Below are 26,585 nucleotides of genomic sequence, written 5' to 3' on the forward strand. Positions count from 1 at the left end.
GTATTTTCTTCATTAATAACAACAAAGTAAATAACTTAGTAGTTGACAATATTTAATTTGTGTTTATTTAGATTTTAAACTTATGATAAATGATAATAATTATCATAATTTTGTATTTTTAACAAATTCAAATTCAAATTCTTTATTCAAAAAAAATAAATAACAATCAAGTACATTCCAAAAAGCAAATACAATATTGTTTCCTAATATTTCTAATGTGTCCCCTATAGGCTACCCTGTGTGGGGACACTTGAATATATATAATAAAATATTAATATAAAAATTTAAATATTATAATATGAAGAACATAATAATTGAATATGATATTATATTGAGATAATCAATAATCAATAATAATCAATTATGTCAATTATAATCATTCTTGCACACATTCACACATGCAAACACACACACACACACACACACACACACACACACACACACACACCACACACACACACACACACACACACAACACACACACACACACACAACTTAAAATTATGTACGGAGTGGTAGCTGTTTTTTTCATATTTAGTTCAATTTAATTCATAGTTAACGTTTCGTTTTTTTCAAAGTGCTAATGTAATTAGACCATAAATGAATACGCGTTTTTGAAGAAAGAGCCAGTGATTGAAATTTAATACTGTCTTACTGTTTACGCACACCGGACGGGATTTGTGAGTTCAATGATCTTTAATTGTTGCAATGTTCATGTCGTGAAATGTGTAAATTATACTCAATTTATACCTAGATTCAATTTAGTTTAGAAGTATTTTTTCTAATTTAAAAATGATTTTTGTGTGCTTTGAATTGTAAATTGAGTGTGCAATTGATGAATGTTGTGATACATAACCTAGCTACATTTGGACTGTTGTATAAATTAGAATTGGAACCGTTTTGGGCTTATAAGCCTGTGGTACTTTTCTGTAAGTTGTGTAACTATTCTGAATGATTAAATAAATAAATGAATATTAATTTAGTAAAAAAATCATTCGCGTTGTCTACTTGTAATATGAATTTCTTGATTTCTTTTCTAAATAACTGACGTGACGTTATTTTCCTTGTTATTACTGGAAGTGAATTGAATATTTTTGTAGCTATGTATCTTAACAAGCTTAATAAACTTCAAGGGGGGGGGTTCAGTGTACACGGTATCATTACTCTCAAAAATCTTACTTTATTTAATTTGTAGACATCATCAATTCTGTTTAGAGTAATATGAATTTCTTGATTTCTTTTCTAAATAACTGACGTGACATTATTTTCCTTGTTATTACTGGAAGTGAATTGAATATTTTTGTAGCTATGTATTTTAACAAGCTTAATAAACTTCAAGGGGGGGGGGGTTCAGTGTACACGGTATCATTACTCTCAAAAATCTTACTTTGTTTAATTTGTAGACATCATCAATTCTGTTTAGAGTAGATAATCTCTGAGTGATGCCATATTTGGGTTGATAACAGCAGGAAACACAAATGGAAAAATTGAGATTAAACTGACGCATTGAGTGCAATTTGTTGGGTCATATCACATTGTCATTATCAAAATAAACGCATTAGTCATCAACAACAATTATTGTGAAGTGTTTTATTATGTGACAATTACACACCATTACAAAAAGATTATCACTGATTTAACACACCAGGCACGGCAAATATCATGATGAATCTCAGAAGGATATATATAACTTCACCCGCTAAGAAATAAATGAGTAAATACAGTTCTCACTTCCTTGTCTGATGAACATTTGAAATCATTTTAATGATCAGAACCACAAAATTTGATCCTAAATGGGCGGACATTTTAAGTGGAAAACAAATGCAATATTCTCACTAAAAATAAGTATTCTCTTTTAGCTTGGTAACTTTCTGTAAATTCGTGTATTGTCAAGTTGTCTTATTACTATTAAAAAAGTTATTAATATTTTGTTTAACTTGCTAAATTCATGCATTGTCAAGTTTTCTTATGATCTTTTTACACTCAATAAATTAAATTAATTGTTTTTTTTCTTCCTACTTAAACCTACTGAAAACTCCTCATATTATTTTAATGTAAATATAATAATTTTACACCCCCCAAATCCCCCGTCGTGTGTGTCCCCACAAGTCAAATTCCACCTACATCCTTGTTATTAGCCCTATAAGCCTCCCAAGGATTAACAATTTGGCCCTTGGGGCCAAAAGGTCTCCAATAGGTTGGAGACGCCTGGTCTATTGAATGCATTGACAGGACATAGGTTCGGTAACGTTGTTCTCTTATCTTTCTCCACTGCCATTATAACGTGGACCTCACAATAGTCTCTACATTGGGTATTGAAAACCAAAATATGGTTTGCTAGAAATTCCTTTATGGCTTGTTTATTATAAGTTATTCCTCTAGTATAAATGAGATAAAATGGGGTAAGCTTTGAAAGCTTACTAGATACTGAATCTATGTGGTCACCCCATGTCAAATGATTGTCAATATGAACCCCCAGTAACTTAATTTTTCTCTTGTGTTTTTGACTCATTGGCCCATATGAATAAAACCAGAGCAAATGCTCATGAGCAAAAGCATTGAGCATAAGGTTTTGCTCATGAGCAAAAGCATTTGCTCATTTTGATATGAATAAGCTTTACCTTACACTCTTACCTTATGCTCCTGAACTCTGGAGCAAATGCTCACGTATTTTAAAGATTTTTCAGCAGCTGATTCGCTTTTGTAGCCTTAATTTGTATTTATAGCTCACGGAAGCGCTAAATATGCAAACAGGGGGCACCGCTTATGTTTGCGTCGTCTGCTCTGTTTTTTATGTTTTATGAATACAGTTTTAGGTTAGTTGAGTTTAGAATTTTGAAATAATAGCGTGATAAAATGTCATCTCTATAATAATCTTCAGCATATTCTTATAATATCAATAGCCTTCTTATAATCGTCTACACTCTCATATTCTTAAATGCCTATTTCCTATTTTGTGATGGCTATCTTTATATCAGGTAGCTTTTGTATTTATTCTTTTGTAGGAATAATGGTGATATATATCATGGTTGAATCTAAAAAAGAGTTTTATAGTTCTACACTATTGGTTGTGATAGTATCTGGTACAGTTTCCTCTTCCTCATACGAGTTAGTTGAGCCATTTTACTATGAGCAAAAGGTGATAAGCTGCTCTAGACTAGACTCACCTCTTTTTAAGCATTTGCTTCAAAAGTTGAGCAAATGCTCTAGTTTATTCATACAATTTTGAGCAAAAGCTTTTACTTTTGAGCAAATGCTCAAACTATTTTTTTGATGAGCATGAGCAAAAGGTTTTGCTCACGTTTATTCATAGAAAATGAAGCAAATGCTCCATATTTTAGAAGTATGAGCAAATGCTCAACTTTATTCATATGGCCCATTGATGACAAAACTATTAGCTTTGAACCATATGACAGCTTGATTTAAAGTTTCATTGGCAATCCTGTTTAGAGTTTGTAAGTCTCTGTCAACAGAAAGAAAAGTTGTATCATCTGCGAACATGATTGTTTTTGAAGACGTTATCATATGATCATAAGTATGATCAAATTGGATGCATATGTGCAAGTGCACGTCAGATCATGCATGAGCCGAGAAAGAAAATATGGAAAGAGCAATTGAAACACGTTGTGACAATGCATGAACGCATTCAGTGTGAGTCATTCATGCATGACCAAGCGAGCACTTGCATATATACGCATCTAATGTGATCATACATATGAATGATCATATGATAACGTCTTCAAAAACAACATGTTCGCAGATGATACAACTTTTCTTTCTGTTGACAGAGACTTACTAGTAGTTCTGTGAACAGTAGACCTCGCGTTCAGTGAGTTACATTGACCTGTTGTTATGTTTTCTAAAAAGTTAATGAATAATTTATCAATTAAAAATGTCTAGAAAAAATCCTAAATAAACATAGAGCTTTCTGTCCTACATCGTACCGTGAAGTGTCGTCCCGGAATGTGAGTGTGAGCGCTGTTATCAGGTCTGGCTGCAACTGTCTACAACGTTGATGGAAAGATACAATTTTCAAGATTTTCGATGTTTTTAAACGGTTAGTATTATAGTCAACTGTCTACTAACGTTAATGGAAAGATACAATTTTCAAGATTTTCGATGTTTTTGAATGGGTAGTATTATAGTCCACTAGACAGCTGATTTATGATGAATAATTCTATAGTCTGATTTTTACGGCAATATTGGCGTATGAAGGAAGCTCCTTTTTCCTTTTATGTTATCCTTGAAATGCAAAATTTCCAAAAACCTTGTATATACGTCGACGCGCAATTTAAAAAGGAACATACCTGTCATATTTCATGAAAATCTATTACCGCGTTTCGCCGTAAATGCGCAACATAAAAACATATAAACATTCAAACATTTAAACATTAAGAGAAATGCCAAACCGTCGACTTGAATCTTAGACCTCACTTCGCTCGGTCAACAAACTCTAAACAGGATTGCCAATGAAACTTTAAATCAAGCTGTCATATGGTTCAAAGCTACTAGTAGTTCTGTGAACAGTAGACCTCACGCAGTATTCTCACCCACAAGTACCTGATTGAAACTATAGACCTTATGGGAATACAGCAATAGACTGGCTTCTCCACACATCTGTTTAATCACTTGTCAGCTGATTTATGATGAATAATATTCTATAGTCTGATTTTTACGGTAATATTTTCGTATGAAGGAGGCTCCTTTTTTCTTTTTATATTATCCTTGAAATGCAAAATTTCCAAAAACCTTGTATATACTTCGACGCGCAATTAAAAAAGGAGCATACCTGTCAAATTTCATGAAAATCTATTACCGCGTTTCGCCGTAAATGCGCAACATATAAACATTTAAATATTTAAACATTTCAACAAGTTTCCAGAAAAATATGTGAGAAAAATTAAATTACTGGGGGTTCAGATTGACAATCATTTGACATGGGGTGACCACATAGATTGAGTAGGTAGTAAGCTTTCAAAGGTTATTTATTTGTTAAAGACTTTGAAATACCATGTACCTGAAAGTTATTTTATAAGTATCTATTATGCTCTATTTCATTCTATATTGAATTATGGTATTATTCTATGGGGAAATTGTGCAAGAGTATCCGAAGTTTTTTTATTAATTACAATTATAACAAATTCGGGGATGAGAGCCCACTGTAAGCCACTTTTTATTAAAAGTAGAGTAATGACAGTTATTTGTTTGTACATGTACACCCTGCTACTACATGTCAAGTCTGAGGAAACAAATCTAACCAGCAACAAAAACATCCACACACACCATACAAGAAGCTATGCAAATTTGCATATACCACAAGTACGGTTATCGAAGACCTCAAGAAACCATGTAAATGTAGGTTTGAGACTCTTCAATCAAATAAATTTCAGAAATAAGAAATTTCCCGTTTTTTGAAGTTTAAAGATGAGCTTTACAATTTTCTAGTCAAAAATCCCTTTTACAGCTTGAAAGAGTACTTTGAGAAGTGAATATTTGAATGAATTATGACTAATATGAAAAATCAAACATTTATGAAAAATTTTATAGTTTGATTTTATTATGACTTATATTGTATATAAATATATTAAGATGTAATTGAATATTATAACTATCTTGACAATGTCTCATGCAATCATGTAATTGTTCTTGGACAAATAAAATATTCTTATTCTTATCCTAATGTTGATTTTTGGTTTATTCATGACAAAGTGGAACCTCAATATAGTGCACCTCAAGGACTGCTCAGAAATGTACTATAACGGGGTCCGTACTATATCAAGGCTCCACAGTACCGTATTAACTTGGTAGCTGGTTGAGAAATAAAAGCCTTCATTAGCAACAAAAATGTTTCTCTACTGGGCTCATATTACACTATAGTGAGGTCCACTTTATAATGGCAGTGGAGAAAGATAGGAGAACAGCGTAGCCGACTCTCTGCCTTGTCACTGCCTTCTATAGACTCTTGTGTAAAGATGTACTTCCTGGGGGGTTATCTCTTATGATAGAGTCCCACGTTGTGAAGCCATTGTGTGAAATAGTAAACCTTTGCCCCACTTGTTGGGTGATATTAAGTAAAATGGTAATTTTATAGAGGATAGCTGATACTGGTATATTTGATGTAGGTCTAATATTAGACTAACTGTTCATTCCTGTAAAGATTCTGGTGGCTGGCTGGTGTCTCACAGCCAGGCCACCAGTCCTGGTGTCTCATTGGTGTCCCAGTTCGCTGGTGAAACAGGTCACCACTGGTGGCCAACTACCGACCCAGCTTGGTGGTCTAATGTAATAATAATAATATCGAGTGACCTGGCTGACTCAGGTCTGATGTCAGAGTTTTCAGATCGCAACTGATCAATTTCAGGGCCTCTGACATGACCTAACGACTGCTTTTTAGACAGCCAGGACCGACGACTTAACGTGTCCATCCGAAACACGGGAGTAACCCGAGATAAATATCTAATATAAATCTATGTAATATCTATGGTCTAATGTAATACGAGCCTAAAGGTGCGTACAAATATACGCGCCGCGAACATGAGCAATTCACTTTTAATCAGCTGTTGCCAAGCTTTTTATATCTGTATCTTACGTTTCTGTATAAATACAGATATAATCAGCTGATTAAAAGTGAATTGCTCATGTTCGCGGCGCGTATATCTGTACGCACCTTAAGATTTATAGCTAACGCTATGGCTTAAATAATAATTATAGGCTGGTGAGTGAACGTCAACGTCAGTAGGGTAAACTAGCCCACGTTGATACACTTCAAGTTGTGGGAAATTAGTGAGTGTTGGGTTGGCAACAACTGCGTTGTTTCATCAGCTGTTTATAGCCTTATTTACAGACATAATGATTTCAGCTGTAGCATCATTCCTTATTAATAAAAAATTGAAAACATATTTTTGTAATCTCAAAGTTTTTTTTTTGAGGAGAAAATTTTTAACTTTCACTCTAAAAATTCACTATTCAAGGAAAGTCTCACAGCTAATTTGCCTTCTGTATTATTTTATGAATTCGTTTGACATAGTATATAACATTATTGTACTCTTATTTTTAATCCAGTTATTCTGTCTAAAACAAAGCCATGACCATCTGTCTACCTTGGGACAGCCCACATTGGGACACTGCAATCATGATAAATGCTCATATTATAATGATGAGCATTACTCATGAATCTTAATTCTACTTAAACTTGACTTATATCAATGAAATAAATTATAAATAAATATATGATATATGATTATAGCCTGTAATGTAGCTTCAGAGGCAGCCTAATTCAAACACACTTTGAGATTTTCAAATATTGTACTTATACTACCTATTAATATTTATAATAAAATGTGAATTCAAATATGATTTTAATAAATTAACAAAAATAATGAATTGCTTATTTTCAATTCAATTTTTCAACCTGGGCAAGGGATGTCCCATCGTGGGCCGATCTTAATAAGCCTTGTCCCTGGGACAAGCCCAGGGTTATTGTTTTTGCAATAAGAAAATCGATTGATTATCAATGTAGTTGCCATCCTCAAGAATGAAAGTGTAAGCAAATGCAATAAATATAAAATTAAAAAATGAAGATTTTTTTTATTTTTACCCAAGTTATAAGTTAGCTGTTTGAATTTCGGTGTACCAACGTGGGCTATTTTACCCTATGTTATAATATTGCTAGTCTCTACACATTGGGTATTGGGAGCTCTGGTTTGCTGTAAATTTCTTTATGGCTTGTTTATTATATTCCTCTAGTATAAATAAGATAAAATATATTTTTTATAGCAGCTTACAAAATGAATTGAAGTGGACATCTTCCAAGTCGAATGAGTCTAATTTCGATAGATGAATCATTGAAAAGATACTGAGAAAATTTGAAAGATCCTTAAAAGTTTAATAATTTAAATAAACTAATGCCAATATTTTGGGGTCTATGTAGGCCCTATCCTTATAATGTCCCTTCTTATTTTACTAAATGACACAATCTATCCAAGAAGGCATGACCTTTATCAAGACATTGAATATTATAGTATTGGAAATTGGATAAGTTTCCAAAAAAATTATGGGTTTCAAGATATTTTGCAAAAAGACTTGAATAGAAGGTGAAGTTTAATAGAATTTAAAATGTTTGTTTGAATGAATACATCCAATTTGTTTACTGGAATAGGTATAAATTAAAACAAAAAAGCCAATTTTAAAAAGAAATAATATAACTTGACTAGGTATATTGAAAAATTAGACTAATATTATATTGAATAATTGAGGACAAAGAATAGCTAAAGATAGAGTAAACTCTTGACAAAGCGACAAAGGATATGACAGTAAACAAGACTAAAATTCAATAAATTAAATACCTTTCTAAGTTTTATGAAGTTGAAATTCAAAATTCAATAATTATTCATTTGAAAGTAATACTCACTATTTGATATGACAAACTGTCCACTTCAAGACGTAGAATAATTTAATTCACAAAAAATAAACATAAAATTTACGTCATTGTCACCAAACAGTTGTTAATAACACTGAAACACTGTAGGATCAGAATGCCACAGAAGGAAAATGATAGACTTCAGAATATCAATCACTCAAAAATATATGATGATATAAAATAAGATTGAATAAGAAACATAAACTCTACTCAGTTTATTTTATAGACTGTACTCAGTTTAATTAATGACAAAACTGGTGAATCACAGTTTACAGAATCTGAACAGTGAAGAACAAAACAACCTAACCAAACTTTATCACAAACTACGCCATTTCTCATTTACAATGAGTCGACATACTAGCTATCGACCTGAGCAATCGATATAATAAGCCCGCTGAATTTTAAAATTGCTATGCTCTTGTTCATAGTCTAGATGCTGTTTTTTTTTTTACTTTTCTTCACAGCAAAACGATTCTTTGGTGGAGATTACTGAGATATTGCATTTATTAAAATGCTAATGGATTAATAATAATTATTAAAACAACCCTTATTAATTTGAAGACTGAAGTAAACTTTTCAATAACAACTACAGTAGACCTATTATGTGATTATTATAATATGTATGCTGCTTACAAATGAATGGATTTTTTTCAAATGAAATATCAATAATTTTAATATTTCAAAGAAAAGTGTTGGTAGTATCACAGCAGGAGTAAACATTGTTTTTCCTTTGTAGTAGAGATAGTATGAATATAGTGGTAGTGGTACCTAGTGTCAAAAGTTGATCAGAATCTTCAATAAACTACAGGCTGTTAAATATGAATGTAAATCTACCGTACCTGTAAGGAAATTTTATCCTACATCTACTTATTTCAACCTTGATAATCTTGAATATAAAAAAATCGTCTTTCAATATATCGTCTTTGGAGCCACGAACAAGCAGAAGCTATTATAGAAATGAAAGTGCAAGTTATATCAGAGAAGCATTACAAGTTATAAAACTATAGTTTCTCAGTCAATATAAATCTATTTTCTGACTTCGAAGTAATATATTTTATTATTTCTGTGTTGTAAATGTAATCTCTCCACTAATAATTTGAACTTTGAACTAGAAACACTTTTAAAGTGGAAGCACTAAACCACTGCTAAAAGTAAGGCTCAACTCACACTTACGCGACTCAGGTCGAGAAGAGACTCGACTCTAGTTGACAGCATGTGTTTTCAAATGGTGACGTTGCGGAGACTAGAATCGACTGGTCTGCGAGTGTCACCATTTGGAAGCACATGCTCTCGACTAGAGTCGAGTCTCTTCTCGACCTGAGTCGCGTACAGTAAGTATGAGTTGAGCCTAAGTACTTCCACTGCCAAAGTGTTTCTAATTCTAAATCAATTATTTAATTAAAAAGAGAAAAAGTAAATGTCGCTAAGATATAATAGTATTATTACCATTTTATGTACTAATAATTACCTAGTAGGCTAGTGAACTGTATCAGCAAACTTGGTACCTACCTATTCCGGGTTGAAAATAGTTCAATCTTCAACTCTATTCATAGAAAGTACGGACTTGTAGATTCAGCTAAATAAAAACCATCTAGTAGTTCAACAATGCATCCATGTTAAACACACATAAAATACTTAGCAATAGAGAGAGTAGGCTTCAGAATGATGATAGTTCTAAATTTTGTTATAAAAAATTTATTATTGGACAATCCACATCCTTAGCAACTTATAAGGAAAAGATCTACTTTACTTAGATTCAGCTAAATAAAAACCATCTAGTAGTTCAACAATGCATGATCACTATTCTTGAATCTTGATTTACTTTGAGTTAATTTATTGAAAATTCTTATTGGAACACAATTAAACCCTTAACAACTGACGATGATTGAAAATGAAACTTACAAAATCAACCAGATCAACTTTCATTTAATGAGAATTCTTAGCACGATAATATTGAACTCTAACATTATTGACGGATTCTTCTTAAACTTTCTTATTAATTTGTTCGTATTTAAGTTTGTAAAAATTACTGTAGGATGATGGAGACAATCTGACTGGATAGAATCCATCTGAATGCAATGGGCAGAGAAAAATAATGTTGCATAGTGTGAGGTCCACGTTATATAATGACAGTGGAGTAAGATAGAAGAACAGTGGCGATTCTCCACCTTGCCAATGCCTTCTATAGAAGTTAGTTGATACACTACCTCCGTAAACAAAGCCATAGTGCATTCATGTGACGTACACTTAGGTATAGGGCTCCTACACCAATAAAAATCTGGTGTGGCGCACTCACACAACTTTCCTTGCCGTTATGAAAATTGATCACCTGACGCTAGTGTTCCCGCGCATCTCAAGTCTACTATTCAAAGATTTGAGCCAGCTGGTGACAGGGCAATAACGCTGGAGACATTCAATCATGAGGTCTGCTATCTCTTCATAGTGAATGATTTAATAGAATCAACAATAATTTGCAATTGAATAATCACATTTTCTCGAATTTAAAGCTTATTTTCAATTTTAGGTGAAAATGTTACTGAACATTAATTGTAGAGATTTTCATGCTCAATATACTCCACTTGATTTTTTTTTGTTTCAATTGTATCTGAAGCCTGATAATTGGGAATCTATCTGCATTGATGAGGCGGAGCTCCTGAAATTTTTACAGATATGGGACTTGTGGCAGTTGATAGAGCTCATCAATGACTATTTCTGGTATGAATTTGATCAAAATCGTTGGAGCCGTTTCCGAGAAAATCACGAAAAACCCTGTTTTTGTCAACATTTTCGCCATTTTAGCCGCCATCTTGAATTGCATTTGATCGAAATTGTTCGTATCGGATCCTTATAGTGAAAGGACCTTAAGTTCCAAATTTCAAGTCATTCCATTAATTGGGAGATGAGATATCGTGTACACAGACGCACATACACTAATACACACATACACACACACACACACACACACACACACACACACACCACACACACACACACACACACATACAGACCAATACCCAAAAACCAGTTTTTTGGACTCAGGGGACCTTGAAACGTATAGAAATTTAGAAATTGGGGTACCTTCATTTTTTCGGAAAGCAATACTTTCCTTACCTATGGTAATAGGGCAAGGAAAGTAAAACACTCTAGCTTATATGGATCAGCTGAAACCACGAATTTTTATTGGTGTAGGAGCCCTACCTGTGCTGACGTCACACGAATGCATTATGGCTTTGTTTACGGAGGTAGTGGTTGATAGCGGTGTATCTGATTGTTCATTCTTCTTAACAACAATCACTTATATCTGATTCGTCAAGAAATCATATTTTCAATTATTAAATATCAAATTTCCATAATTGGGATAAAACATTTTGTTGGTTAATTATATTTCTTTATTATTAAAAAACGATCTGGCAATGACGTTGTGGATCTAGGAAAGGATAGCGCTACTACCTGCTATGTTGAATGGTAGACAATGATAGCAACACCAATTTTAATAAAATACTGGCATTAAAACGTGGACTTCATGATGTGTCACTAGAGCAACATTATTAGAAATAAATAATGATAAATTGATGATGATGAAGAAGAAGAAGAAGAAGAGTGGCACTAGAATGATAATAAAACAACATTTCAAGCCAACAAACAATTTGTAATGTTTCTACAATAAACTGTATTTATTGAGGCCAAAATAATGGATGCATCTTATGATATCGAGTCAAATAAAATGATGAAAAGTACTAAATTTTGTAAATATATAATATTTTCAATGTTCATTATGATTATATGATAATTGAAATTTTTATAATGATTGATTCTCAACTTATTACAAAATCTAATAATAGCAACTGGCACTACATAATTATTTAGAAATTAATAATATTCTTTTTATTACATTATTGTTCATCAACAAATTCTGGTGTTTGCTTCAATTTATTTCACTCACAATCGATTTTCATACTGTACATACATCGTCATGTACAATATAGATAAGTCTTAAATAGAGTTTTCCATTACATCAATCTGAAATACTGCATTATGTACACAATACAAATTCCTATTCCAATTGCTCTTTATCTATCACCGTCACCATTAGTACACATACAAAATTTATAAAACAATTTGAACAAATCCACTGCGATTTTAAATTATTGGTACATTCAGGAGACGAATCACCAAATGTTGCAAATAAAATCATCTCATTATATTCAATGGTGTTTTTATTACTGTATGAAAACACATTCCATATCAAATAATCAAACATAGAAACTGTCGAAATATGATGAATTTGGTACAGTATTTTTGAAAAAAATGAAAATTTAGTGCCAACATAATTTAATCCTGAAAGGATTAACATTTGTGAATTGTTCAATGTTAATATCATACATTGTATTACAAACAAAATGAATGACACCAGTCATGTTGCCTTATTTTTGTTCAACATATTGTTAACATTCAAATAAAAATAAATAATACTGAGCATCCTATTTGAATTAAATTGATGCCTTCTGATAGGATACAATATTCCAATTAATGATTAAAAATTCCTACAAACTTCTCAGGAGTTTATCAAATGAGTTGGATTTGGTACAAACTGAATAAATTTATATTTGAATGCATAACCTATTGGACAATTATTTGCTTAATTTGTTTTTACAATATGGTGTGTCAATCGTCAACAAAGTTAATATCTTACAAAGTTTCAAGTACCTACAACATAATAATCAACCAATAAACACTCCAATAATACTCAAAAGTTATCATCTGAATTTTGGCGTAGGTGTAGGAGGAATTATAGACAATTAGTTGACACTGGAAACAATCAATATAGACATACATTTCTAGATGGATTCATCACCTTGAACATTGAAAACTTCAAATACAACAATTATTTATGTGAAAATATTCTATTTTACTTCATGAATATATTCAATGTTGATATAGATTGATCTGTTTGAAACGTATGGTTTGAATAAAATAAATGTCCGATAAAAGAGATTTGATAATTCAATTGTATTAGGTAATTTCAATCAATGCTTCATAAAACAGGGAAATTATTGGATGAAACTATAATCTAGAAACTTGGAATTGTTTTATGGTAATCTTTTAACTTGTAGGATAATGTAGGCTATATCAATCAATACTACTACAAATATAGCAGGAAACAACAAATTTAGATTAATAACTTTAAGCTTAAACTTTTCCATGGAATAACAAACACCAATAACTCACTTCTCATACATATTTTAACAATTATACAAATCTTTCAACATTATTTTTTCTGATACCTTGACTGAACGAAAGATGAATGATTATTATAATTATGTTCGTGCTATCCTAAGACAACTGATGTAATAGAAACTGGGAATCAGTGATATCAAATACCATTCCTTTAATATTCATTCACCAGAATAATGTTTTTTGAAAAGACTATAATGAATAACAAAACACAAAATAAATTCATTTTGCAAGTACAATATAGATGAAATAATGCTATTCGGAACTAATTATATTTCTGTCATGATTATTATAATTCACTTTTAATGATTATCTCAATTGCACCATGTTGATTAAGATTGATTGTAACATATAGACAAGTGCCTGTAATAATAAATATACTGATGACTGACTTGATTCATGTAATAATTCATCTACAATAAATAAATGAAATAAATTCTTCTACTTTGAACAAATAATGAACTACTATGGAAGATTTTTCAAGAGTAGTTCGATGATTATTTCTTAAGAAGATAATTTTGTACTATTGTTTTATGGCGATGAAATTTTAATTGAAAATCAAATACCGTTTCCTGCTTTTAAATCATCTCTTGTCATTTGCTTTTCAAATATAGACTTTCAAAACAAATTTACAATCGTTATCAATATTATTATTATTGATTCAATTTGAAAAACGTTTTTCCAATAAAAATATATGCATTATAACCACATAAAACTTCTCCGTTCGGCTTTATATATAAATAACAACAAACCAATTGGTATATTAATATACAATGATTTTAAATACACTTATAATAATATATTTTAATATCACAGGAAGTAAATTATATGTAATACGTATATACATTAATCAACATAATGACAAAACACATCCCTTTTCATTTACCAATTTTACTTGCTTTCAGCAATTCACACATTTTTACAAATAATAATTATCTTATTGTTTGTAATTACATTTCAACTTCGAATACGTCAGTTTCCTCAACAAATTTTAGCGATTACATTGTTGTGACAGATAGATTTCTTGTAAATGGAAAGTTTTGACTTCAGTGTTGATGGAAAGATCTTCCTGGGTCAACTTTAAATTTTTCAAATACTTACTACCTATAAGGTGGAAGAATGCAGCGATCGTTGATTGCTCGAAAGAAAATGGAGGAAATATTTTTCAATCCTATTGAGTATAGTTCAAAATGAGCTGGTCATCAAGGATTAATTGATATTTTCAAGAGCTATGCTTATGAGATAGTTAAGAGCGTTGTTCAGTGATCTAAAACATTACATTAATTTTGTCAGAGTGAGTTCATTAATAAAATAATAAGAATCATGGAAAATGATCTCTCGAAGTGTTGCCAACATTTTTTAAAAGTGGAAAGTCTCACAAGTTTGCAGGTGATCGCATCTCAAAACTAGAACACTCAGAAAATTAAAATTGAGATTAATTGATAATTATTAAACCCGAGGAATCTTTCCAAATACAGTACATAAATTCATATTCAATCAGATGATGTCCTATTGTTCATTAACAAAAAGTTCACATTATTAATACATTTCTAAGCTCGTATAGAAAAGTGACGCATTTGCATGCTCAGTAGAAACTTGATTTACAATACTTTTTCAAAGATTTATACCAAAAAGCCACATTTTAGTTTATAGGATGGACTGCACAGATCATATACGAGTCGGCAGTTTTATGAACATAATTAACAACCTAGATATTAAGTTCAAATTTCAAAAGATTGTATGCTATTTGAAACAATAGATGACGAGAAAATTAATTTTATCAGTAGCTGACCTAATATCGAATAATGACAAGCTATTAAGCCGATAAATTCGAGATTTTTGGAAAATTTTAATTCTAATTACTAAGATTTTCTTTTTGATTGATGATACCAGTTCCGTTAAGGCAAGAGCTAATTTGTAAATCAAGAGTCTACCATATTATAGAAGAGTAGAATAATCTGATAAGTACTAGAATGCAATCTTTGGAAGGATGATGGAAATCAACATATTATATTAAGGTAGAAATGATAAAACAGTAATGTATCAAGGTCACCTGATAAGGTAATTGATAAGAGCGACCGACTATTATAATTTCGATTTATCTAAAGTACACACGGTCGTACTTATAATTACCTCGATAATTATAAAAAAAAATATAAATTGTTTTTTACAATAATACATTACATAAACAACATGGGGTTTCTCATTGCTTTGAATAAGAGAACACATATTTACATAACAATCTAGGAATGTCATCATCATCATCGTCGTCATCATCATTATTATCATCATCATTAAAGATTTACATAGGAGATATAAGTATATAATATATTTATAATTATTTAATAAATAAAATATCGTCTACAATTACTGGTAACTCCTGCGATAACAGATTTAAGTATTACTAATTCAAGTGCCTCCCAAAGCTCTAGGATGATATGACGATTAAACTTAATTTTAAAAACTGTTGCAGCACTTTTAATGAGCCAATTTAATCCATCAACTTGATTTTCACATCATAAAAAATTAGCTCCAGCAAATCTACGATACATCTTTCGTCTATTCGAAAATTTTATTCCTGTTCAAATGTTACTTCATCATGATAGAGAGAAAATTTCTGAGCAGAAAATTGAACTGAATAGAAAACTACATACCTAAACCCGACAAGATTCACGACTTTTGAAAGCAGAATAAATTTTTGTTGTTCAGCCGATTTACAGTATTTACATTGCATTAACAAAATTTTAGAATTGTGTTATCAACTAGAGATTGAACCATGGAACATACACTAGATTAATTAGTCTCATATTGAAAAATTAATTGAAAACAAATTTATTGATTCCGCAGAATAATGACATTATGAATATACTGTGGATTCCAATTTGCTTTCAAGTTTACTGCAAACCGAGAAAAAATAATTGGAAATTATCAGTGTTGAATGCTTTATCCAGAAGTAGATTGTTAAACTCAAGAAGCCCTGAGTGGATCACAAATTCAAGAGAAATCCTGTTTAGTATTTCCTTTCAATTCAGCCGAAAAAAACAGTAATAACTTAGATTCGAAAATCGGAAAACATTTGCTATTTTGTAATAATTTTGTCGGAAAGGCATAGTTCTATCGAGACTGTTGCAAAATGATGATTAGTGTGGCGTAACCTTCAATTAATTTTTGTAATTTTCAATTGTAAAATATAAAAATACTGTGAACTTGATGATAGAGATGACTTAGACAGATATGGCTTATAGATAGAGAGGAAGAAAGAGAAAGAGTGGGCTGTAGTGGGAGATATTAAATTGATAGACGTATTCGAAATTGATTGGGACGATAAGTCCATGAGACGTGCATTCTCAATTTGATTTCAGGTAGGCTGATCGATAATATGCATTTCGCTACCTTAACCCTTAATTATGTTTTCTACTCATTTGAGAAGAATCCTCTGAATACTTAAGTAAAATTTTTGGAAATGATTTGCAATTCAATCTAAAATTTTCAAGGTGAACATTCTCAACACTGACAATCCATTTTTTCTGCCATAGAAAAGAAAATTTTTGATGATGTTATGTGAGAAGCAATGAAAATTCATAGAGAAATGATTGAGCTCAAAAAAATTCCAATACCAATTCAGTTTTGTTGATTTTCACAATAGCAATCAGCAATAGACTATAGATATTGACAAAAATTATTGAGTGGTTCTGAAATCCTGTTTTCATAGTTAGCACACTGCACATAAATGAACGATAATTTTATTAGAAAAATATTGGATATGCGGCATATATTAAACTAATAATATCAGAGTAAAATATGATATTAGAAATGAGAGAGGAGTTTATCATGAGATCAGTTACTGCTTAATAATTATTATTTAATGATGACGTCAGCTATTATTTCTGTGAGAATTCTCCACTTGCATTGAATTAGAATATAAAAAGGTAGATTGGTTAATAATATTGAAATATGAATATTGACAACCCTACAAGATATGTTTTATTGGAATAAAATCGGTTTTTTCTCGATAGTTTAGTAGAATATGGTAGTTTTATAAAATTCCAAACCGAACATAGAAGTATGGAAATTTTCATCCCTGTGAGAGTACCTAACTTAACGAATTTTTAGATTTTTTTGTCTCAAGCAGTTGAAGAAGGACTAGTAAATTAAAAGCTAAAACCACTGAATAATGTATTTTCCGCTAGATGGTGAGTTGTTATCTTGATAAGAGTAATATGAAGGTAAATATCACAAATAATATGAATGAACAATGTCTGAAATTATTAGAATAGGTAATGAACAGCTTGATTCAAATATGTGCAGTTTTCTAGCTATTCAAGATAGACTTTTGATTACACTAGTCGATAATACTAACATTAATTTGAAATTGAGATCTTGAGAGACTTTCACTCTTGAATCCAGGCTCTATCGTTCCATATGAAACTGATATCAATATAAGAAAAACGTTTAATGTAGGTTTACTATTCTAGTTAATGATTGACCGATCCTAAAATGTATAGTAAAAACGACAATGCTCTAAAGATTTCATTCTGGTGACCTGTTTCTGGTTTTAATAATTTCTCAATAAATTATGCACATAAGCTATTATAATGACCCTATAGTATCTTAGAACGTGTTTGTTTCTAAAAAACATGTACCGTAAGTAGCTTTCAGTTTCTGCACAGCCCTTCATAAATATTATTTTATTTCATTTATAATTATTAATAAGAAGCACTTAAAACAGTGCTCGAAACCTATAACCTCACATTAATAATAAGAATGATAATTTATTAGTAAACAACTTATCATTATATTGACTTTTATACACGTTTTCGAGTGATGATAGTAATTCGACTGAATTACTGCCTAAATTACGACGATGATCCAGTCAACTAATGGAAAAGACCTATCATTAATCACAAAAGCATTTTCCATGCTACGGGATCATCAGATTTCATTAATGTAAATACTACTAACTCGATAATAATAATAATGATAAACATGCTTCCATCAATGTCTTTTAACAATTATAGTTGAAAATATTAAACAATTTCAATATCTAACTGTTTAAGGCGTTTCAAGTCTACTGGGATTCATGAAAATATTATTTTAATAAAAAGCGGGAAAAAAGAGAACTGGCTGAAAGATATTCTTATTTGACACTACAATAGGCTATCAGTCAATCTACGATATGCGAAACTTTATTGAACCAAATGAACTAAGATTATGGTGATAGAGTGCATTATACAACTTTATCAGCAATGTTACTCCACTTCTGCTATGGTGATAACTACGGTTGAAAATGGAAAATAGATTCAATATCATCAAGTAGTCTAAGCTACTGTATTGGAAAAATATGACTAAAACACAAAAAGATGATGATGATTATTTTTTTAGACAATATTCTAGTGTTTCATTATGGATAAATATCACTAGGCCTATATTTCACCAAAAACAGTATCTAAAGTAAAAAAGATGAGTTGATCACATCTGAATTGCCCCATTAAATTCACTAATATTAAAGAAGAACAGTAGAACATACTCCAGCTAAATTTATTGCAACATTGATGAAGAAGAAGCCACAATGATTGAAAAATATCAAAGCCACATAGATGAATGAAGACTTTTTAAGTCTGAAAAGGAAACCCACATTTATAATTGAAATGTATTTTTATTATTAAGATGATTAAATTTATTGCTTCACAAATGTGGCGCATTAATATTTCGGCTCTCCAAAATAATTAATTGAAAACTGATTTGAATTTGTGATCACTGAACTTTGGAATTAATTTTAATGCTTTTAAACTTTAAACTTTGAAAAATGCTTTCATTTTATTTATTTAAATTATGTAAATTTTCATTTCATTGCAGGGTTGCTAGACATATTTATCTATTTAAACATTGGTAGATACAATAATTTATTAAAAATAATTTAGTTTCTTCCAATAGAGGACCAAATTTGAATTTAATTATGATTTGAATCCTATTACAGCATTGCTAGACATATTTAGAGAATATGAAGAATATATACATTTTAAGAAGATATTTAGAGAAATTTACAAGAATTTAGTTGATAAAATAAATGAGGGTACCGGTACATCATAAGTAGGTTATCTACTATTTGCAGCAAGAATTTTAAAATTGCTTGAATTTCTCGCTCAGAAATGACGTCAAACTCAGGATATGAATCTTTGGATTCTAATATTCTCTTAATCTATTCAAAGATAGCTATTTTCAATGCAATTCGAAAAAATCAATTTCTCAATGACTTGTTCCAAGAAAATGCTTTCAATTTATTTATTTGAATTATGTAAATTTCCATTTTATTGCAGGGCTGCTAGACATATTTACTTATTCAAACATTGATAAATACAATATAATTGTCAATTATGAATGATTGGGGAAGGAACAACAGGCTTGAAGCCCAAAACGGTTCCTTTCCCAAATTTAGATGGAAAATGTTCAAACATATTGAGAGGAATGGACTCTTCGATTCATTTATTAATTCTCACATTTGTATTGATGAATAATTCGTCCAGTTTATTGACGATTCCCTGGTCACTGACTTCGGAGGAGACAAATCAAGAACAAGTGAGTTAGTAAAGTAATTTAGTAGAGTAACATTGTTGCTGATAAAGTGGAATATTGAGGCGCTGCATAGAAAACTTAATACTGTCGGCACAACCAAGAACATATTTTCCCCAGGAATACACACGTTCAAGGAGTGGTGACATCGAACAAGATAGCTCAACTTCTTTTAAACGTGCAGGTTTGAAAAAAAAATGTTCAACGATCTGCCAACAGTGTTAGCTTTAGTATGCAGGGCTTTAAAAGGAAGCCCGATTTCCATGCTTAGTTAATCTGCATGTCATTGAGATTTATAGACTGAATCACCAATACTAGTGAATTGATATTATTATTGGGTTCTGATCAATCTCATGCAATTGTTTCGCAGATAAATATAGGGTGATCTGGTAGAAAACTAGAGTTAAACTAGCAGTAGGCTAATAATGATGATGATGATGTTTATCAATATGTTCTAGGCTTTGAAAATTTTGTCATTACTCTCCTAATTTTGTTCTAGTTAGAAAGTATTAACATAAAAAAGATTATTTGCAAAATATAGGCTACCTGCACTCGATAATAACTTAATTTGATCAGATCAAAAAGGTTGGATGGAATTTGTCCTAGGATTAGGTTTAGGATGGCATAAGTAGTAGTTAGGGTTCATCTACAGTAATCGTTAAGTAGTAATGTACCTTAGGCATGTTATTTTACGTCATGAAAAAATTATCAAGAGCATCTTTGTGACAAACCGCGAGTTGAAATTCTTGGGAAATTTCATGAGCTTCAATATTCCCTGAACTATCGTAATAATTATATGTATATAATATTATATATAATGAATAGGCTAGTAGGCTATTTTATTATCTTTTATTATTATTTCTAGTGTTCCAAGAATTTATCATTATTATCATTAGCTGTCTATAAAATTAAAAAAATTATTATTACAATTTTCTATCTGAATCTGAACTTGATAAATTGTCAAATGTGCTAATTCAATAATTGATAAGGGACGAAGATGAAAGGAGAGAGGATAATTAATTGATCATATCATAGCCACCTCTAATACAAGGCCGCGGCCTACGATATTACAACGTCGCAGTGTAGGCCTAGAATCTAATACATGATTGGTGAAAAAGATCAGCTGGTATTTTTTGAAATCTTTTTCACCAATGAAATCAGAGTCATGTATTTGACTCTAGGCCTACACTGCGACGTTGCAATATCGTAGGCCGCGGCCTTGTATTAGAGGTGGCTATGATCATATGCGTGCCTTTATTAGGGCAGAGTTAGGACTCCAGGTCCTCTCTGCCACACAACCCTAGAGAAACCTAAAGATAGAAAGATATTGTGATATTGTGAAAGGATTGTATGACTGAGAATAGCTTATTTTATTTATTTACAAAGCAAATGACACTTATGTAATATTAGTGTTCTACATTGGTAGATAAAATAATAAGGTAGTCCTTATAAAATGATCGGAGTTAGTGACAAAACTACACCAATCAAGCTACGAATTTCCAAATAAAGATGTAATGATAACAACTTTGCACTGAACACACTGTCATTCTAGAATGAGAATAATTTTGTATTGTAGAGGAAATCAAACATTTCTATCAACAAACAAAATTATTATAGGGAGGGGACATTGAGTTTGATGATTGAATAATTTTCAAGGTTAAAGCTACATGAATTAATCAATTAATATTAATACTGAGGATGATGCCAACATAAGCTATTAGGCTTGTGCGTGGGTGAAGCTACATCAATTTGATACAAAGTATAACCGTGATACGGTTAGTGAAGTGAAAATGGAAATTTGTGTTGTAACACAACTTGATATCTCCCGCCATTAGGAAACGATATCTGCTACAAAACTTGAGTCCGGTTGCACAAAAGCCTGTTAAGTTTTATTCATGATTAAATGCCATGAGAACAAATCAGAGAAGGCTTTTCCAAAACGAGGTCTTCTCTGATTGGTTCTCGTGACTGTTAATCACGGTTAAAATTTAACAGACTATTGTGTACCGTAATCAGAGATTTAAGTTTAAGAAAAGGTTGGATAACAATATTATTCACAATAGAATATTATCTAGAATATTGTAGAAAATGTCTCGTGTAGGTAATGTTCCTTGCTTTGAAACCAGCAATTCTAATAATCATAATACTTTTACAAAGGTAGGTCTTTGTATTCTTTACAAAGTAAGGCATTTATACAACCATTCAACAATACCACTCCCAATTACCTACACACAGAATATTATAAAAAAAGTTTCAAGATTGAAACTTTGTAGAAATAACCCTTGTTTCATTATAATGGACTCAGAAGGGCAGTGAAAAAACTTAGTTGATATGGGTTGAAGCAAGGTAGATGAGATTTAATGTATTACAATCTAGACAGTTTATAGAATGTACCCTATTTACCTTGAGCTGGAGAAGGTTTTTTAAAAGTACAACCTAAACAGGTTTGGAAATGCATTCATGAACAGTTCTTAAGAACATAGCTTCAGTTGCCTAGGAACCAATAATCAGAACAATTTTCCAGTATGGAAATTACTGAGATATTGCAATTACTCTAGTGCTAATGAATTAATAATTATTATTAAACAAAAATTCAAATTAATTTGGATTACAACATTTAATTTGGATTTTCGTTTAATAATAATTATTAATTTTCCAGTAGCTGGGTTGGAAGGCAACTTGAACGTGTTCAGATGAAAAGGTTCTCAAGAATTGTTTTTAGATATAAGAACCTTGGACTTCAAAAAATAACATGCTAGGTACAGTGACATGACAAGATAGAATGATCTGTCATGAAGTTTTGTAAAATAAATGAGACTAAAAATAATAGATGAATTTTTGATGAATAAAACTCAATGATTGATGAGAATTGTTTCAAAGAGAATTCTTGTGAATCAATGGAAGCATGATATGATCAGCAATATATTATATTGGTACCTACCGGTATTCTCTGATAATTTTAAAGCTTATTAAAAGTTTTGAAGCTTATTTAGATCTTGTCACGAGTTATCTAGTTTGAAAAATATTTTAGTTTGCTATTCAATCTACCCGTTTTATCAATTAGTTACTTCAAATAGGTAGTGCGTTTTTTTTTTTTTAAACAAGTTTTCAGTATTATTTGGTTCCCCAATTAGTGCACTAGTGGATATGTGTACGGTATAGTCAGAGGGCACAAAATTGTGAAAACCGTAGAAGCTGATGTTATACTCTTTTGGAAAAGGGAAAAACACTTCTGTTTACTAAAACAAATTGAATTTGATGGGATGTCGCAAAGCAAAAATTCTTTTAAATTTCATTTCCTGAGTATTCAAGTTTTCAAAAAGTGAAGCACTCTGAATGAAATGAAAGAATGTTAATTGGCCTATATGAAGAAAAATAAAAAAAAACTTGGATCTTCATCCGTCTAGTTTTCTTTTCAATAATTCCATTATTTCATGATTATTATTATTCGAAAGTTTAATATTTCTTTATTAAAGTTTGTAATTAAATCTTCGATTGTTTCTTAGTAATTGGACAGTTGAGTCTAAATTTCAAATAAAACGAGTTTATTGGAATCCATTAATCAAGAAATTTCCTCATTTACTCTAGCATTTAATCTGTTTAGATAGAAAATATAGTTGAAAAATATTTTAGCCATTCCCAATCACTAGTTTAATCAAACTACGTTTCAATGTCAAAAAAATCCAGAGCACATTATTTATTCCTCCTGTTTTATTGACAGTATATAACAATAATTCTCCACAATCATAACTATTATTAATGATGGAAGAATATTTGATTCTCATTATGGAATGGAACCTCTTGGTTTGTTTTTGAAATTTTTTAGTTGTCTCAATATTTCTGAAGAATTCTCCACTTCAATAATAATTATTCTCTCATGATCAAGCAGCTAATAATATTCATTCATCTAATATCTTGATAGCCTTCGGACATGCTCTGTCCTAAATGTAATGTCAAAGATTTTATTTCCATTTAATTTGATTTCATAACATTAATTTCCACCCAGCAGGATAGAGATCACACTTTTCTCCGTCTCATCACTCATAAAACTTTCTTATTCTTCCATGAACTCTTCTCCACTCATTCTTCACTAGGTACCAAAACTTCTATTAATATTCTCAATTTCTTTCCTCTCCATATTCTGAAGGATAAACCCTAGCTTTTCAAAATATCAGAATTGATAATAGAGGGAAGTGTCTTTAGGTTAGGTTAGGTTAGGTTAGGTTAGGTTAGGTTAGGTTGGGTTAGGTTAGGTTAGGTTGGGTTAGGTTAGGTTAGGTTAGGTTGGTTAGGTTAGGTTAGGTTAGGTTAGGTTAGGTTAGGTTGGGTTAGGTTAGGTTAGGTTGGGTTAGGTTAGGTTAGGTTAGGTTAGGTTAGGTTAGGTTAGGTTAGGTTAGGTTAGGTTAGGTTAGGAATATACCAGAATACCAAATAATTATCTTGGTAATAAATAATTGGAAAGTCGCACATAACCTTTATTTGGACAATTTATTCTATGAAATTGGGATGAAAAGAAGTTTTGGACTGTAGTTTGTTTCTTTGTCCTTAAGTTGATTGTAAATGATAAATGAATATATAAATGAATAATTAATTGAAGAACAAAACTTTTCTATGACGTCTGATAGTCGCCGAATGTGTAACTCCTTTTTATGAAATGCTTTTCATATAGCCTCATAGATTGATTTCTATGACCTTTCAAATGATAATAAAAATTCTGGAGACTTATAAAATTCTGCTTATATGCTGAAAAATGAGGAAATTTATTCGATCGTATTATCTATCCATTGATTTCTTCGACCTTTAGAATGATCATAGAAATTCTAAAGAATATATCAATCCTAAACAAAATTATACAATTCTGCTTAAATGGTAGAGAATGATGAAATTTATTTGATCGTATTATCAATTTATTCAATTTCCGGTGAGGACATTGCATTATGCAATTTGAAACAGAATTATTATTTTATTACTTTCTTTAAAAAATCATTAAAATCAATTACTTCAATTGGGCACTTCTTAAACATTGTTATTTAGAGCTATTTTCTTATAAATTTATTGTATTCTTTCCACAAATTATTGGAATTAATACTCAATAAATTCTTCTTCACCATTATTCTTTAAATCTACTTGCTTCCATTTCTCTAACTTCAGTATTCTCAGTTTATATTATATTTGAGTAAACTTTCGCAGAATCACTACCACCTTTATATTATTATATCTCAGACAAGTTTATTTCCGGATATTTCCATCCCAATATTATACCTGAATCTATTCGTCTTTGAAATAATATAAGAGTGCTAGTTATTCTTTATATTTAAATTTTCGAGTAGATCTATTGCAATACTCAAATGATTAATAATAATTACCATTTATTAATTACTATTTACCAATTTTGTTGTAGGCTACTAATTTTTCTGACTGTTTTTAATTATAGTATATTTGACGATTGTTACAACACTTTGCGTTTCATGACGATAAAGGATTATTGATTACAGCTACTCGTATTTATGTGAAAATATGTCAAGTTAAAACTTCAATTTGAGTTTAAAAAAGGATATTTGATTTTTTGATCTTTACAAACTCAAATGAGTGAGTGCATACATCTACTGGAAATTTAATTCTTCATTATCAGAGCTTCAATATACTGAGTTGTTAATCCAAGGGTGAAAATTCAAATAATTTTTTGATGCTGGCTAAAGGTTGAAATGGAATGTTGGAAGATGATGTGATTTGAATTAGCACATGACAATGTTTCGAGTTCGAATCAGTTTGAGATTCTTGGAGCATCCTACTGATGAATCAGTCTACATAAGCCAGAATACGTAACAATAACTATGTTAAGATTTTTATCTTTTTTTATAGATGTGAATTGATACTTGGAAAATATCTCGAATCTACTGATTGTTTTGAACCCGGAACGCCTATCATTATAATATGCCTTGTCAAATTTATTATCAAAGTCAGTTTATTAATTATTATAGTTATTAGCGGTGTGTAGACATATTATTATTATTACCACCATCATCATAGTAATCATCATGCTTTGTCAGCAGATTTTTAGAAGCAAACCTTCTGAAATTGACGATTTGTTATTATGGTGAGGTCCACGTTATAATGGCAGTGAAGAAAGATAGCAGAACAACGACTGTCTTGTCAATCAATGCCTTCTATAGACGGTAGCTGATACAGGTTTATTGATGTGATATTAATTAACTGTTCATTCTCGTTTAAAATAATCAATAATTATATTTTATTAAGCAAGAAACTATATTCCTCATAATGACATATTTTGTTAATTAATTATCAATTCTAAATTGTTAAAAGACGATCTGGCAACAGAGCAAAGCGAGGAAGAGATAGC

The 26,585-nt window shown here is 30.8% G+C and overlaps 1 protein-coding gene across 2 annotated transcripts in view; it reads right to left on the reverse strand.

The window, feature by feature from the left end:
* The window catches only part of LOC111055438 (syntaxin-17), a 32,174-nt gene extending 23,401 nt beyond the window's left edge, over window positions 1-8,773 (reverse strand). The window contains exon 1 of one of the 2 annotated variants that reach the window (XM_039431758.1): window positions 8,411-8,773. The gene's annotated coding sequence lies outside the window, so the exon portion shown is untranslated. Of the gene's footprint in view, window positions 1-8,345; window positions 8,364-8,410 lie in introns of those variants that run through there. The other variant, XM_039431759.1, reaches the window with a different exon arrangement.
* Window positions 8,774-26,585: the final 17,812 nt, after the last annotated feature.

Source organism: Nilaparvata lugens, chromosome 6, assembly GCF_014356525.2.
Source record: "Nilaparvata lugens isolate BPH chromosome 6, ASM1435652v1, whole genome shotgun sequence".
Classification (NCBI taxonomy): Eukaryota; Metazoa; Arthropoda; class Insecta; order Hemiptera; family Delphacidae; genus Nilaparvata; species Nilaparvata lugens.